Source organism: Triticum aestivum, chromosome 5D (assembly GCF_018294505.1).
Source record: "Triticum aestivum cultivar Chinese Spring chromosome 5D, IWGSC CS RefSeq v2.1, whole genome shotgun sequence".
Taxonomy (NCBI): Eukaryota; Viridiplantae; Streptophyta; class Magnoliopsida; order Poales; family Poaceae; genus Triticum; species Triticum aestivum.
The window spans coordinates 267,174,909-267,191,891 of record NC_057808.1 but is presented as its reverse complement, the minus strand read 5'-3'; positions in this window follow the sequence as shown (position 1 = coordinate 267,191,891).

Sequence of the window (16,983 nt, the reverse complement as noted above, 5' to 3'; positions counted from 1 at the left end):
AGATGAGGCTCCAGAGGGATCCAATGCTCCCCAACTCAGAACCAAGACCACCGCCACTAAGACCAGGGAGCCATCAATGGGCATGGATGAGATACCACTAGCTGAGTTTATCACTCGAAGGAGGATCAACCCCTATGTGAATCCCCGTGCAAACTTCAGAGGGAATGATTTGTTCTGGACCAAGCAGCAGAATCTTATCTTTCTGGATGTGATCAAGGCCAAGCAGAACATCTACGTGGATGTGCACTGGATTGATATGGTTCATATGAGGCTGGATAAACACCGGGGTATTTTGGTGAGGCTCTGGACCTGGTGGAGCAGTTTGGCATTGAGCACCTGCTCACTTTCCACCTGGACTTTGACCCTGAGATTGTGGCCCAGTTCTTTGCTTCGGTCCACTTCCATACTGATGAGGAACGAACCATGACATGGATGACCAATGGACAACAGATGACTGCTAAGTGGAAGGAGTTCATGGATAAGCTACAGGTTCGTGATGAGGGGCTTAACAAGCCCATTGGTGTTCGCCCTCATGCCAACCCCGAGTCAGCCAGCAAGAACAAGCTTCAGCCCTAGTATGTTGAGAAGACGCTTCCCAGTGGCAAGAAGGTGTGGGTGCTGAACTCATTCCTTGACATCACGCATCGAATCTTTCGCAACTCCCTCTTTCCGCGCATTGGTGAGAAGTACAAGGTGCATGCCTATCTCGTGGATATGATGCTCATTTGTGAGGAGGCGCGTCATGCTCAGACGGAACCACTTGATGTCTCACATATCATGTGGTGTGAGCTACGGTTTGCGGTGTTCAACCGTAAGGTACCCATCTATGGACCTTAAATGTTTCTCTTGATCACGAGGACTTGGGAGAAGCTCTATCCCAATGATGAGTTTGTTGCCCCCGACTGGATTCGTCATGAGCACATCAAGCTCCGCATCAAGAGCCAGTGGGCTAACACCACTACCCGTGCTGAGGCAGCGGCTGCGCAGATGGATGTGGATGAGGATGAGATTGAGGAGGAGGAGGAAGCAATGAGGACAGCTCTGCCGGCTACTTGCCTTCATCTTCTGAGCCTTCTTGGGCTAAGAAGCTGAAGAACAAGATGAAGGCTCTATTCTGCATGCAGGCCAAGGGACAATACATGTCTCATGTTGCTCAGAAGGAGAGCCGCCATCACGACAAAAGGATCTTGAGGACGTTTGGCGAGGAGATATCAAGCGGGTCCGAGAAGCACATTACCCCAGAGGCAGAATGGATGGCGAAGCAGGGCAATCAGTGGACTAAATCTGAGGAGGAGCCCATCCCTGCTGCCGAGTCCGACGAGGAGCGTGACGAGTGATCACTTCAGCTTGGGCTACCACATGTGTCGTAGGTGTCCTCTCTTCCTTTTTGGTGTCTCGATGCCAAAGGGGGAAAGAGTGTAGGATTTGCGAGTCGTGTGTCGTCTTGTTTCGCTTTGTCGCTTTGCTTTCGTTCTGTTGGACCTCATTTGCTTTGGTTTGGCTTGTCCTCATGAGTCGTTTTTTCCTTATCTTATGGTGTAAGACATATGCACTCTCGTGTATCTTATTGTCTTTCGTGCTTAGTAGCCATGAGCTTATGCTATCTTGTGCCAGTTACTCTTTGCTCATTTTCATTATCTTGCCTCCTTGCTTAGTATTAGTTATTTTATTGCAAGATATGCCGCGTCTATAAAATATAGGGGGAGTGTTGATCCTAGTATGTGTGCCATGCAGTCCAAAGCATTCCTCGAGAGTGCACACATCGAGGGGGGGGGCTCGTCTATATTTTATAGATGTTGGGTTTTCCTATGCTTCATTTTATATCCCTATGTGCAAATCCCGTATTGTCATCAATCCACCAAAAAGGGGGAGATTGTAAGGGCATATTTATCCCTTAGTAGTTTTGGTGATTGATGACAATGCTTTTGCGGACTAGTCATGTGCATTGAGCATTTCAGATATATCATGCCTAAGCACAAGATGTTTTGGTGCCCCTCGAAGCTCATTAAAGACGGCGGTCCTCTACGTTTCTTTTCGGTGGATTTGAGTCGTCGGAAAGTCGTACTATTAAGAGGGGGTCTGCGTTGGAAAGGTTTGGGTGGAATCATCACGTACACGTCTGTTTGTGTATGCACCACCTTTCCTTTGGCTCTTTGGAGCATCCTCCATTTCTCCGTGTCTCTGCAAAATGAAGGACTCCTAGTGTTGCTGAACTAGGGCATGCGGTAGCACTGCTCTTCGGAGTGGTAGTACCGCAGGTCCTTGTGGTAGTACCGGCCTCGGGCGCGGTAGTACCGTGGCCTCAGGCCAGGCACGGCTGCTCGAGCGGAAGTAGGGGCGGATGTAATTTTTTACATCCGCGCCCTACGCGGTAGTACCGCTCCAGGCTTGTGGTAGTACCGTGGCCTCAGGCCAGGCTCAGCAGCACGAGCGGATGTAATTTTTTACATCCGCGCCCTATGCGGTAGTACCGCTCCAGGCTTGCGGTAGTACCGTGTCGGATTTTTGCATAGATCCAAACTCAGCGGAAGTTGCCACAGATGTAATTTTATATGTCCGTGCCTTCCGAGCCTAGACTAACCCTGCCTTGCGGTAGTACCGCAAGGGGGAGCGGTAGTACCGCTCCAACGGTTATACCGCTCTTTGCTTCAACGCAACAAGGCTGGTCTAGATCCTGTCGGGCCAACGGTAGTACCACAGAGCCATGCGGTAGTACCGCGGGCCTCTGCGATAGTACCGCTTGTCTGGCGCGGTAGTACCGCTTGTCGCAGGCTGAGTTAGTGGATAACGGTTGGATTTGTTCTATCACTATAAAAGGGGAGTCTTCTTCTCCGAGTTGACTACCTCTTCCACCCCCAAGCTCCATTGTTGCTCTAAGCTCCATTTTTGCCCGATCTCTCTCCCTAGCCAATCAAACTTGTTGATTTTCTAGGGATTGGTTGAGGAGGCCCCGATCTACACTTCCACCAAGAGAAATTTGATTCCCCCCACTAATCCCTTGCGAATCTTGTTACTCTTGGGTGTTTGAGCACCCTAGACGGTTGAGGTCACCGCGGAGCCATATTCCATTGTGGTGAAGCTTCGTGGTGTTGTTGGGATCCTCCAATTAAGTTGTGGAGATTGCCCCAACCTTGTTTGTAAAGGTTCGGTCGCCGCCTCCAAGGGCACCAATAGTGGAATCACGGCATCTCACATTGTGTGAGGGCGTGAGGAGAATACGGTGGCCCTAGTGGCTTCTTGGGGAGCATTGTGCCTCCACACCGCTCCAACAGAGACGTACTTCCCCTCAAAAGGAAGGAACTTCGGTAACACATCCTCGTCTTCACCGGCTCCACTCTTTGTTATCTCGTACCTCTACTTGTGCAAGCTTACTTTGTGTTGCATCTCTTGCTTGCTTGTGTACTTGTTGTTGTTGCATCATATAGGTTGTTCACCTAGTTGCTTTTCTAGACAACCTACTTTGATGCAAAGTTTAAATTGGTAAAGAAAAGCCAAAAATTGTTAGTTGCCTATTCACCCCCCTCTAGTCAACTATATCGATCCTTTCACTCTAGTAAACCCTTTGGGTGTTGGTCACATGGCGGTGTGAACTATGGGTGTTAATCACATGGTGATGTGAACTATTGGTGTTTGAATCACATGGCGATGTGAACTAGATTATTGACTCTAGTGCAAGTGGGAGACTCAAGGAAATATGCCCTAGAGGCAATAATAAAGTTGTTATTTATATTTCCTTATATCATGATAAATGTTTATTATTCATGCTAGAATTGTATTAACCAGAAACTTAGTACATGTGTGAACACATAGAAAAAACAGAGTGTCCATAGTATGCGTCGACTTGACTAGCTCGTTAACCAAAGATGGTTATGTTTCCTAACCATAGACATGTGTTGTCATTTGATGAATGGGATCACATCATTAAAGAATGATGTGATGGACAAGACCCATCCGTTAGCTTAGCATAATGATCGTTAAGTTTTATTGCTATTGCTTTCTTCATGACTTATACACATTCCTCTGACAATGAGATTATGCAACTCCCGAATACCGGAGGAACACCTTGTGTGCTATCAAACGTCACAACATAACTGGGTGATTATAAAGATGCTCTACAGGTGTCTCAGAAGGTGTTTATTGGGTTGGCATAGATCAAGGTTAGGATTTGTCACTCCGAGTATCGGAGAGGTATCCCTGGGCCCTCTCGGTAATGCACATCACTATAAGCCCTGCAAGCAATGTGACTAATGAGTTAGTTGCGGGATGATGCATTACAGAACGAGTAAAGAGATTGAACTAGGTATGATGATACCGACGACCAAATCTCGGGCAAGTAACATACCGATGACAAAGGGAATGACGTATGTTGTTATGCGGTTTGACCGATAAAGATCTTCGTAGAATATGTAGGAACCAATATGAGCATCAAGGTTCCACTATTGGTTATTGACTGGAGATGTGTCTCGGTCATGTCTACATAGTTCTCGAACCCGTAGGGTCCGCACGCTTAACGTTCGATGACGATTTGAATTATGAGTTGTGTGTTTTCGTGACCGAAGTTTTGTTCAGAGTCCCGGATGAGATCACGGACATGACGAGGAGTATCAAAATGGTCGAGAGGTAAAGATTGATATATTGGAATGTAGTATTCGGACACTGGAATGGTTCCTGAGTGTATCGGGTACATACCGGAGTACCAGATGGGTTACCGGAACCCCCCGGGGAAAGATATGGGCCATATGGGCCATAGGAGGGAGGCTAACCAGCCCACAAGAGGCTGATGCGCCCTCCACAAGGGAGGAGACCAAATTGGTTTGGGGAAGGGGGCGCCACCCTGCTACCTCTTGAGCATGCGTTGGTTTTCCCTTGAAGAGGAAAGGGTGATGCAGCAAAGTAGCGTAAGTATTTCCCTCAGTTTTTGAGAACCAAGGTATCAATCCAGTAGGAGACTACACGCAAGTCCCTCATACCTGCACAAACAATCAAGAACCTCGCAACCAACACGATAAAGGGGTTGTCAATCCCTTCACGGCCACTTGCAAAAGTGAGATCTGACAAAGATAATAAGATAAATATTTTTGGTATTTTTGTTGTATAGATTGAAAAGTAAAGATTGCAAAATAAACGGCGACAGAAATAGCACGTTGGCAGGAGATTAATATGATGGAAAATAGACCCGGGGGCCATAGGTTTCACTAGTGGCTTCTCTCAAGATAGCATAATCTACGGTGGGTGAACAAATTACTGTCGAGCAATTGATAGAAAAGCACATAGTTATGAGAATATCTAGTCATGATCATGTATATAGGCATCACATCCGCGACAAGTAGACCGAAACAATTCTGCATCTACTACTATTACTCCACACATCGACTGCTATCCAGCATGCATCTAGAGTATTAAGTTCATAAGAACAGAGTAACGCATTAGGCAAGATGACATGATGTAGAGGGACAAACTCAAGCAATATGATATAAACTCCATCTTTTTATCCTCAATGGAAACAATACAATACGTGCCTTGCTGCCCCTGCTTTCACTAGGAAAGGACACCGCAAGATTGAACCCAAAGCTAAGCACTTCTCCCATTGCAAGAAAGATCAATCTAGTAGGCCAAACCAAACTGATAATTCAAAGAGACTTGCAAACATATCAAATCATGCATATAAGAATTCAGAGAAGAATCAAATATTGTTCATAGATAATCTAGATCATAAACCCACAATTCATCGGATCTCAAAAAACACACCGCAAAAAGAATTACATCGAATAGATCTCCAAGTGAATCGAGGAGAACTTTCTATTGAGATCCAAAAAGAGAGAAGAAGCCATCTAGCTAATAACTATGGACCCATAGGTCTGTGGTAAACTACTCGCACATCATCGGAGAGGCTATGGTGTTGATGTAGAAGCCCTCCGTGATCGATTCCCCCTCCGGTGGAGCGCCGGAAAAGGCCCCAAGATGGGATCTCACGGGTACAGAAGGTTGTGGCGGTGGAAATAGGGTTTCGTGGTGCTCCTGGATGTTTTCAGGGTATATGCGTATATATAGGTGAAAGAAGTAGGTCGGTGGTGAAGGAAATATGCCCTAGAGGCAATAATAAAGTTATTATTTATTTCCTTATTTCTTGATAAATGTTTATTATTCATGCTAGAATTGTATTAATCGGAAACAAAATACATATTTGAGTACATAGACAAACAGAGTGTAACTAGTATGCCTCTACTTGACTAGCTCGTTGATCAAAGATGGTTATGTTTCCTAGCCATAGACATGAGTTGTCATTTGATTAACGGGGTCACATCATTAGGAGAATGATGTGATTGACTTGACCTATTCCGTTAGCTTAGCACTTGATCGTTTAGTATGTTGCTATTGCTTTCTTCATGACTTATACATGTTCCTATGACTATGAGATTATGCAACTCCCGTTTACTGGAGGAACACTTTGTGTGCTACCAAACGTCACAACGTAACTGGGTGATTATAAAGGTTCTCTACAGGTGTCTCCGAAGGTACTTGTTGGGTTGGCGTATTTTGAGATTAGGATTTGTCACTCCGATTGTCGGAGAGGTATCTCTGGGCCCACTCGGTAATGCACATCACTTAAGCCTTGCAAGCATTGCAACTAATGAGTTAGTTGCGGGGTGATGTATTACAGAATGAGTAAAGAGACTTGCCGGTAACGAGATTGAACTAGGTATTGAGATACCGACGATCGAATCTCGGGCAAGTAACATACCGATGACAAAGGGAACAACGTATGTTGTTATGCGGTTTGACCGATAAAGATCTTCGTAGAATATGTGGGAGCCAATATGAGAATCCAGGTTCTGCTATTGGTTATTGACCGGAGACGTGTCTCGGTCATGTCTACATAGTTCTCGAACCCGTAGGGTCCGCATGCTTAAAGTTCGATGATGGTTATATTATGAGTTTATGTGTTTTGATGTAGCGAAGGTAGTTCGGAGTCCCGGATGTGATCACGGACATGACGAGGAGTCTCGAAATGGTCGAGACATGAAGATTGATATATTGGACGACTATATTCGGACACCGGAATGGTTCCGGGGGTTATCGGATATATACCGGAGTACCGGGGGGTTACCGGAACCCCCCAGAGGTTATTGGGCCTCATGGGCCCAAGTGGTGGAAGAGGAGAGGCGGCCAAGGGGCAGCTGCGCCCCCCCCCCCCCCAAGTCCGAATTGGACAAGGAGGGGGGCGGCGCCCCTCCTTTCCTTTCCCCCTCTCTCTCCTTCCCTCTCCTCTCCTACTCCAACATGGAAGGGGGGGAGTCCTACTCCCGGTGGGAGTAGGACTCCTCATGGGGCGCGCCAAGGGTGGCCGGCCCCCTCCCCCTCCTCCACTCCTTTATATACGGGGAGGGAGGCACCCCCTAGAGAGACAACAATTGATCCCTTGGATCTCTTAGCCGTGTGTGGTGCCCCCCTCCACCATAATCCACCTCGGTCATATCGTAGCGGTGCTTAGGCGAAGCCCTGCGACGGTAGAACATCATCATCGCCACCACGCCATCGTGCTGACGGAACTCTCCCTCAAAGCTCGGCCGGATAGGAGTTCGAGGGACGTCATCGAGTTGAACGTGTGCTGAACTCGGAGGTGCCGTGCGTTCGGTACTTGATCGGTCGGATCGTGAAGACGTACGACTACATCAACCGCGTTGTGCTAACGCTTCCGCTTTCGTTCTCCGAGGGTATGTGGACACACTCTCCCCTCTCGTTGCTATGCATCACCATGATCTTGCGTGTGCGTAGGAATTTTTTTGAAATTACTACGTTCCCCAACAGTGGCATCCGAGCCAGGTTTATGCGTAGATGTTATACGCACGAGTAGAACACAAGTGAGTTGTGGGCGATACAAGTCATACTGCTTACCAGCATGTCATACTTTGGTGGCGGTATTGTTGGATGAAGCGCCCCGGACCGACATTACACGCACGCTTACGCGAGACTGGTTCTACCGACGTGCTTTGCACACAGGTGGCTGGCGGGTGTCTGTTTCTCCAACTTTAGTTGAACTGAGTGTGACTACGCCCGGTCCTTGTGAAGGTTAAAACAGCACTAACTTGACGAACTATCGTTGTGGTTTTGATGTGTAGGTAAGAACGGTTCTTGCTCAGCCCATAGCAGCCACGTAAAACTTGCAACAACAAAGTAGAGGACGTCTAACTTGTTTTTGCAGGGCATGTTGTGATGTGATATGGTCAAGACATGATGCTAAATTTTATTGTATGAGATGATCATGTTTTGTAACCGAGTTATCGGCAACTGGCAGGAGCCATATGGTTGTCGCTTTATTGTATGCAATGCAATCGCCCTGTAATTGCTTTACTTTATCACTAAGCGGTAGCGATAGTCGTAGAAGCAATAGTTGGCGAGACGACAATGATGCTACGATGGAGATCAAGGTGTCGCGCCGGTGACGATGGTGATCATGACGGTGCTTCGGAGATGGAGATCACAAGCACAAGATGATGATGGCCATATCATATCACTTATATTGATTGCATGTGATGTTTATCTTTTATGCATCTTATTTTGCTTTGATTGACGGTAGCATTATAAGATGATCTCTCACTAAATTTCAAGATAAAAGTGTTCTCCCTGAGTATGCACCATTGCCAAAGTTCGTCGTGCCCAGACACCACGTGATGATCGGGTGTGAGAAGTTCTACGTCCATCTACAACGGGTGCAAGCCAGTTTTGCACACGTAGAATACTTAGGTTAAACTTGACGAGCCTAACATATGCAGATATGGCCTCGGAACACTGAGACCGAAAGGTCGAGCGTGAATCATATAGTAGATATGATCAACATAGTGATGTTCACCATTGAAAACTACTCCATTTCACGTGATGATCGGTTATGGTTTAGTTGATTTGGATCACGTGATCACTTAGATGATTAGAGGGATGTCTATCTAAGTGGGAGTTCTTAAGTAATATGATTAATTGAACTTAAATTTATCATGAACTTAGTCCTGGTAGTATTAGCATATCTATGTTGTAGATCAATAGCTCGCGTTTAGCTCCCCTGTTTTATTTTGATATGTTCCTAGAGAAAACTAAGTTGAAAGATGTTAGTAACAATGATGCGGACTTGGTCCATGATCTGAGGATTATCCTCATTGCTGCACAGAAGAATTATGTCCTTGATGCACCACTAGGTGACAGACCGATTGCAGGAGCAAATGCAGACGTTATGAACGTTTGGCAAGCTCGATATGATGACTAATTGATAGTTTAGTGCACCATGCTTTACGGCTTAGAATCAGGACTTCAAAGATGTTTTGAACGTCATAGACCATATGAGATGTTCCACTAGTTGAAGTTAATATTTCAAGCAAATACCCGAGTTGAGAGATATGAAGTCTCCAACAAGTTCTATAGCTAAAAGATGGAGGAGAATAGCTCAAGCAGTGAGCATGTCCTCATATTGTCTGGGTACTACAATCGCTTGAATCAAGTGGGAGTTAATCTTCCAGATAAGATAGTGATTGAGAGAATTCTCTAGTCACTATCACCAAGTTACTGGAACTTCGTGATGAACTATAATATGCAAGGGATGACAAAATTGATTCCCGAGCTCTTCCTGATGCTAAAATCGGCGAAGGTAGAAATCAATAAAAAGCATCAAGTGTTGATGGTTAACAAAACCACTAGTTTCAAGAAAAGGGGCAAAGGAAAAGAAAGGGAACTTCAAGAAATAATGGCAAGCAAGTTGCCACTCCCGTGAAGAAACCCAAAGCTAGACCTAAGCCTGAAACTGAGTGCTTCAACTGCAAAGGAAATGGTCACTAGAAGTGGAACTGCCCTAGATACTTGGCGGATAAGAAGGATGGCACACTGAACAAAGGTATATTTGATATACATGTTATTGATGTGTACTTTACTAGTGTTTATAGCAACCCCTCGGTATTTGATATTGGTTCAGTTGCTAAGAGTAGTAACTCGAAACAAGAGTTGCAAAATAAACAGAGACTAGTTAAGGGCGAGGTGACAATGTGTGTTGGAAGTGATTCCAAGGTTGATAAGATCACCATCGCACACTCCCTTTACCTTCGGGATTAGTGTTGAACCTAAAATAAATGTTATTTGGTGTTTGCGTTGAGCATGAATATGATTGGATCATGTTTATTGCAATACAGTTATTCATTTAAGTCAAAGAATAATTGTTGTTCTATTTACATGAATAAAACCTTCTATGGTCATACACTCAATATAAATGGTTTATTGAATCTCGATCATGGTGATACACATATTCATAATATTGATGCAAAAAGATGCAAAGTTGATAATGATAGTGCAACATATTTGTGGCACTGCCGTTCAGGTCATATTGGTATAAAGTGCATGAAGAAACTCCATGCGGATGGACTTTTGGAATCACTTGATTATGAATCATTTGATGCTTGCGAACCATGCCTCATGGGCAAGATGACTAAGACTCCGTTCTCCGGAATAATGGAGCGAGCCACTGACTTATTGGAAATAATACATACCGATGTATGTCGTTCCATGAGTGTTGAGGCTCGCGGTAGGTATCGTTATTTTCTAACCTTCACAGATGATTTGAGCAGATATGGGTATATCTACTTAATGAAACATAAGTCTGAAACATTGAAAAGTTCAAAGAATTTCAGAGTTAAGTAGAAAATCATCGTAACAAGAAAATAAAGTTTCTACGATCTGATCGCAGAGGCAAATATTTGAGTTACGAGTTTGGCCTTCATTTAAAACAATGTGGAATAGTTCCACAACTCACGCCACCGGGAACACCACAACATAATGGTGTGTCCGAACGTCATAACCGTACTTTATTAGATATGGTACGATCTATGATGTCTCTTACCGATTTACCACTATCATTTTGGGGTTATGCATTAGAGACAGTTGCATTCACGTTAAATAGGGCACCATCTAAATCCGTTGAGACGACACCGTATGAACTATGGTTTGGCAAGAAACATAAGTTGTCGTTTCTTAAAATTTGGGGCTGCGATGCTTATGTGAAAAAACTTCAACCTGATAAGCTCAAACCCAAATCGGAGAAGTGCGTCTCATAGGATACCCAAAAGAAACTGTTGGGTACACCTTCTATCACAGATCCGAAGGCAAGATATTTGTTGCTAAGAATGGATCCTTTCTAGAAAAAGAGTTTCTCTCGAAAGAAGTGAGTGGGAGGAAAGTAGAACTTGATGAGGTAGTTGTACCTTCTCTCGAATTGGAAAATGGTTCATCACAGAAATCGGTTCCAGTGATGCCTACACCAATTAGTGAGGAAGTTAATGATGATGATCATGAAACTTCAGATCAAGTTACTACCGAACCTCGTAGGTCAACCAGAGTGCAGTCCGCACCATAGTGGTACGGTAATCCTGTTCTGGAAGTCATATTACTAGACCATGACGAACCTACGAACTATGAGGATACGATGATGAGCCCAGATTCCGCAAAATGGGTTGAGGCCATGAAATCTGAGATAGGATCCATGTATGAGAACAAAGTATGGACTTTGGTGGACTTGCCCAATGATCGGTAAGCCATTGAGAATAAATGGATCTTCAAGAGGAAGACGGACGCTGATGGTAGTGTTACTATCTACAAAGCTCGACTTGTCTCAAAAGGTTTTCGACAAGTTCAAGGTGTTGACTACGATGAGATTTTCTCACTCGTAGCAATGCTTAAGTCTGTCCGAATCATGTTAGCAATTGCCGCATTTTATGAAATCTGGCAAATGGATGTCAAAACTGTATTCCTTAATGGATTTCTTAAATAAGAGTTGTATATGATGCAACCAAAAGGTTTTGTTGATCCTAAAGGTGCTAACAAAGTGTGCAAACTCCAGCGGTTCATCTATGGACTGGTGCAAGCATCTCGGAGTTGGAATATACGCTTTGATAAGTTGATCAAAGCATATGGTTTTATACAGACTTTTGGAGAAGCCTGTATCTACAAGAAAGTGAGTGGGAGCTCTGTAGCTTTTCTAATATTATATGTGGATGAAATATTGCTGATTGGAAATGATATAGAAATTCTAGATAGCATAAAAGGATACTTGAATAAGAATTTTTCAATGGAAGACCTCGGTGAAGCTACTTACATATTGAGCATCAAGATCTATAGAGATAGATCAAGACACTTGATAAGACTTTCGATGAGTACATACCTTGATAATATTTTGAAGGAGTTCAAAATGGATCAGTCAAAGAAGGAGCTCTTGCCTGAGTTGTAAGGTATGAAGTTGAGTAAGACTCAAAACCCGACCACGGCAGAAGATAGAGAGAGAGAATGAAAGTCATTCCCTATGCCTCAGCCATAGGTTCTATAAAGTATGCCATGTTGTATACCAGATCTATTGTCTACCTTGCCATGAGTTTGGCAAAGGGGTACAATAGTGATACAGGAGTAGATGACTGGACAGCGGTCAAAATTATCTTTAGAGGACTAAGGAAATATTTCTCGGTTATGGAGGTGATAAAGAGTTCATCGTAAAGAGTTACGTCGATGCAAGCTTTAACACCGATCTAGATGACTCTGAGTCTCAATCTGGATACATATTGAAAGTGGGAGCAATTAGCTAGAGTAGCTCCATGCAGAGCATTGTAGACATAGAAATTTGCAAAATACATACAGATCTGAATGTGGCAGATCCGTTGACTAAACTTCTCTCACAAGCAAAACATGATCACACCTTAGTACTCTTTGGGTGTTAATCACATGACGATGTGAACTAGATTATTGACTCTATGTAAGGGCATATTTATCCCTTAGTAGTTTTGGTGATTGATGACAATGCTTTTGCGGACTAATCGTGTGCATTGAGCATTTCAGATATATCATGCCTAAGCCTGATACTGAGTGCTTCTACTGCAAAAGGACTGGTCACTGGAAGCGGAACTACCCCAAATAATTGGCGGATAACAAGGATGGCAAAGTGAACAAAAGTATATTTGATATACATGTTATTGATGTGTACTTTACTAGTGTTTATAGCAACCCCTCGGTACTTGATACTAGTTCAGTTGCTAAAGAGTAGTAACTCGAAATGGGAGTTGCATAATGAACAGAAACTAGTTAAGGATGAAGTGACGATGTGTATTGGAAGTGGTTCCAAGATTGATATGATCATCATCGCACACTCCCTATACTTTCGGGATTAGTGTTGAACCTAAATAAGTGTTATTTGGTGTTTGCATTGAGCATGAATATGATTTGATCATGTTTATTGCAATACAGTTATTCATTTAAGTTAGAGAATAATTTTTGTTCTGTTTACATGAATAAAACCTTCTATGGTCATACACCCAATGAAAATGGTTTGTTGGATCTCGATCGTAGTGATACACATATTCATAATATTGAAGCCAAAAGATGCAAAGTTAATAATGATAGTGCAACTTATTTGTGGCACTGCCGTTTAGGTCATATTGGTGTAAAGCGCATGAAGAAAATCCATGCTGATGGGCTTTTGGAATCTCTTGATTATGAATTAGTTGATGCTTGCGAACCATGCCTCATGGGCAAGATGACTAAGACTCCGTTCTCCGGAACAACGGAGCGAGCTACTGACTTATTGGAAATAATACATACCGATGTATGCGGTCCGATGAGTGTTGAGGCTCGCGGCGGGTACCGTTATTTCCTGGCCTTCACAGATGATTTGAGCAGATATGAGTATATCTACTTAATGAAACTGAAACAGTTGAAAAGTTCAAAGAATTTCAGAGTGAAGTGGAGAATCATTGTAACAAGAAAATAGAAGTTTTTCTGTGATTGATCGCGGAGACGAATATTTGAGTTACAAGTTTGGCCTTCAATTAAAACAATGTGGAATAGTTTCACAAACTCATGCCACCTGGAACACCACAGCATAATGGTGTGTCCGAACGTCATAACCGTACTTTATTGGATATAGTGCAATCTATGATGTCTCTTACCGATTTAGCACTATCGTTCTAGGGTTATGCATTAGAGACAGCTGCATTCACATTAAATAGGGCACTGTCTAATCCGTTGAGATGACACCGTATGAACTATGGTTTGGCAAGAAACCTAAGCTGTCGTTTCTTAAAGTTTGGGGTTGCGATGCTTATGTGAAAAAGTTTCATCCTGATAAGCTCAAACCCAAATCGGAAAAGTGTGTCTTCATAAGATACCCAAAATTTACTGTTGGGTACACCTTCTATCACAGATCCGAAGGCAAGATATTTGTTGCTAAGAATGGATCCTTTCTAGAGAAGGAGTTTCTCTCGGAAGAAGTGAGTGGGAGAAAGTAGAACTTGATGAGGTAACTGTACCTGCTCCCTTATTGGAAAGTAGTTTATCACAGAAATCTGTTCCTGTGACTCCTACACCAATTAGTGAGGAAGCTAATGATGATGATCATGTAACTTCAGATCAAGTTACTACCGAACCTCGTAGATCAACCAGAGTGAGATCCGCACCAGAGTGGTACGGTAATCCTGTTCTGGAGGTCATGTTACTTGACCATGACGAACCTACAAACTATGAGGAAGCGATGATGAGCCCAGATTCCGCGAAATGGCTAGAGGCCATGAAATCCGAGATATGATCCATGTATGAGAACAAAGTATGGACTTTGATTGACTTGCCCGATGATTGGTGAGCCATTGAGATTAAATGGTTCCTCAAGAGGAAGACGGATGCTGATAGTAGTGTTACTATCTACAAAGCTAGAATTGTCGCAAAAAGGTTTTCGACAAGTTCAAAGTGTTGACTACGATGAGAGTTTCTCATTCGTATCTATGCTTAAGTCTGTCCGAATCATGTTAGCAATTGCCGCATTTTATGAAATCTGGCAAATGGATAAACAAAACTGCATTCCTTAATGGATTTATTAAAGAAGAGTTGTATGTGATGCAACAAGAAGGTTTTGTCAATCCTAAAGGTGCTAACAAAATATGCAAGCTCCAGCGATCCATCTATGGACTAGGGCAAGCATCTCGGAGTTGGAATATACGCTTTGATAAATTGATCAAAGCATATAGTTTTATACAGACTTGAGGTGAAGCCTGTATTTACAAGAAAGTGAGTGGGAGCACTACAACATTTTTGATAAGTATATGTGAATGACATATTGTTGATCGGAAATAATGTAGAATTATTCTGCAAAGCATAAAGGAGTGTTTGAAAGGAGTTTTTTCAAAGAAAGACCTCGGTGAAGCTGCTTACATATTGAGCATCAAGATCTATAGAGATAGATCAAGACGCTTGATAAGTTTTTTCAGTGAGTACATACCTTGACAAGATTTTGAAGTAGTTCAAAATAGAACAGTCAAAGAAAGAGTTCTTGCCTGTGTTACAAGGTGTGAAATTGAGTAAGACTCAAAGCCCGACCACGGCATAAGATAGAAAGAGAATGAAAGTCATTCCCTATGCCTCAACCATAGGTTCTATAAAGTATGCCATGCTGTGTATCGGATCTATTGTATACCCTACACTGATTTTAGCAAGGGAGTACAATAGTGATCAAGGAGTAGATCACTGAACAGCGGTCAAAATTATCCTTAGTGGAATAAGGATATGTTTCTCGATTATGGAGGTGACAAAAGGTTCATCGTAAAGGGTTGCGTCGATACAAGTTTTGGCACTGACCCAGATGACTCTAAGTCTTAATCTGGATACATATTGAAAGTGGGAGCAATTAGCTAAAGTAGCTCCATGCAGAGCATTGTAGACATAGAAATTTGCAAAATACATACGGATCTGAATATGGCAGACCCGTTGACTAAACTTCTCTCACAAGCAAAACATGATCACACCTTAGTACTCTTTGGGTGTTAATCACATAGCGATGTGAACTAGATTATTGACTCTAGTAAACCCTTTGGGTGTTGGTCACATGACGATGTGAACTATGGGTGTTAATCACATGGTGATGTGAACTATTGATGTTAAATCACATGGCGATGTGATCTAGATTATTGACTCTAGTGCAAGTGGGAGACTGAAGGAAATATGCCCTAGAGGCAATAATAAAGTTATTATTTATTTCCTCATTTCATGATAAATGTTTATTATTCATGCTAGAATTGTATTAACCAGAAACATAATACATGTGTGAGTACATAGACAAACAGAGTGTCACTAGTATGCCTCTACTTGACTAGCTCGTTGATCAAAGATGGTGATGTTTCCTAGCCATAGACATGAGTTTTCATTTGATTAATGGGGTCGCATCATTAGGAGAATGATGTGATTGACTTTACCCATTCCGTTAGCTTAGCACTTGATCGTTTAGTATGTTGCTATTGCTTTCTTCATGACTTATACATGTTCCTATGACTATGAGATTATGCAACTCCCGTTTACCGGCGGAACACTTTGTGTGCTACCAAACGTCACAACGTAACTGGGTGATTATAAAGGTGCTCTACAGGTGTCTCCGAAGGTACTTGTTGGGTTGGCATATTTCGAGATTAGGATTTGTCACTCCGATTGTCGGAGAGGTATCTCTGGGCCCACTCGGTAATGCACATCACTTAAGCCTTGCAAGCATTGCAACTAATGAGTTAGTTGCGGGATGATGTATTACGGAACGAGTAAAGAGACTTGCCGGTAACGAGATTGAACTAGGTATTGAGATACCGACGTTCGAATCTCGGGCAAGTAACATACCGATGACAAAGGGAACAACGTATGTTGTTATGCGGTTTGACCGATAAAGATCTTCGTAGAATATGTGGGAGCCAATATGAGCATCCAGGTTCTACTATTGGTTATTGACCGGAGACGTGTCTCGGTCATGTCTACATAGTTCTCGAACCCGTAGGGTCCGCACGCTTAAAGTTCGATGACGGTTATATTATGAGTTTATGAGTTTTGATGTACCGAAGGTAGTTAGGAGTCCCGGATGTGATCACGGACATGACGAGGAGTCTTGAAATGGTCGAAACATGAAGATTGATATATTGGACGACTATATTTGGACACCGGAAT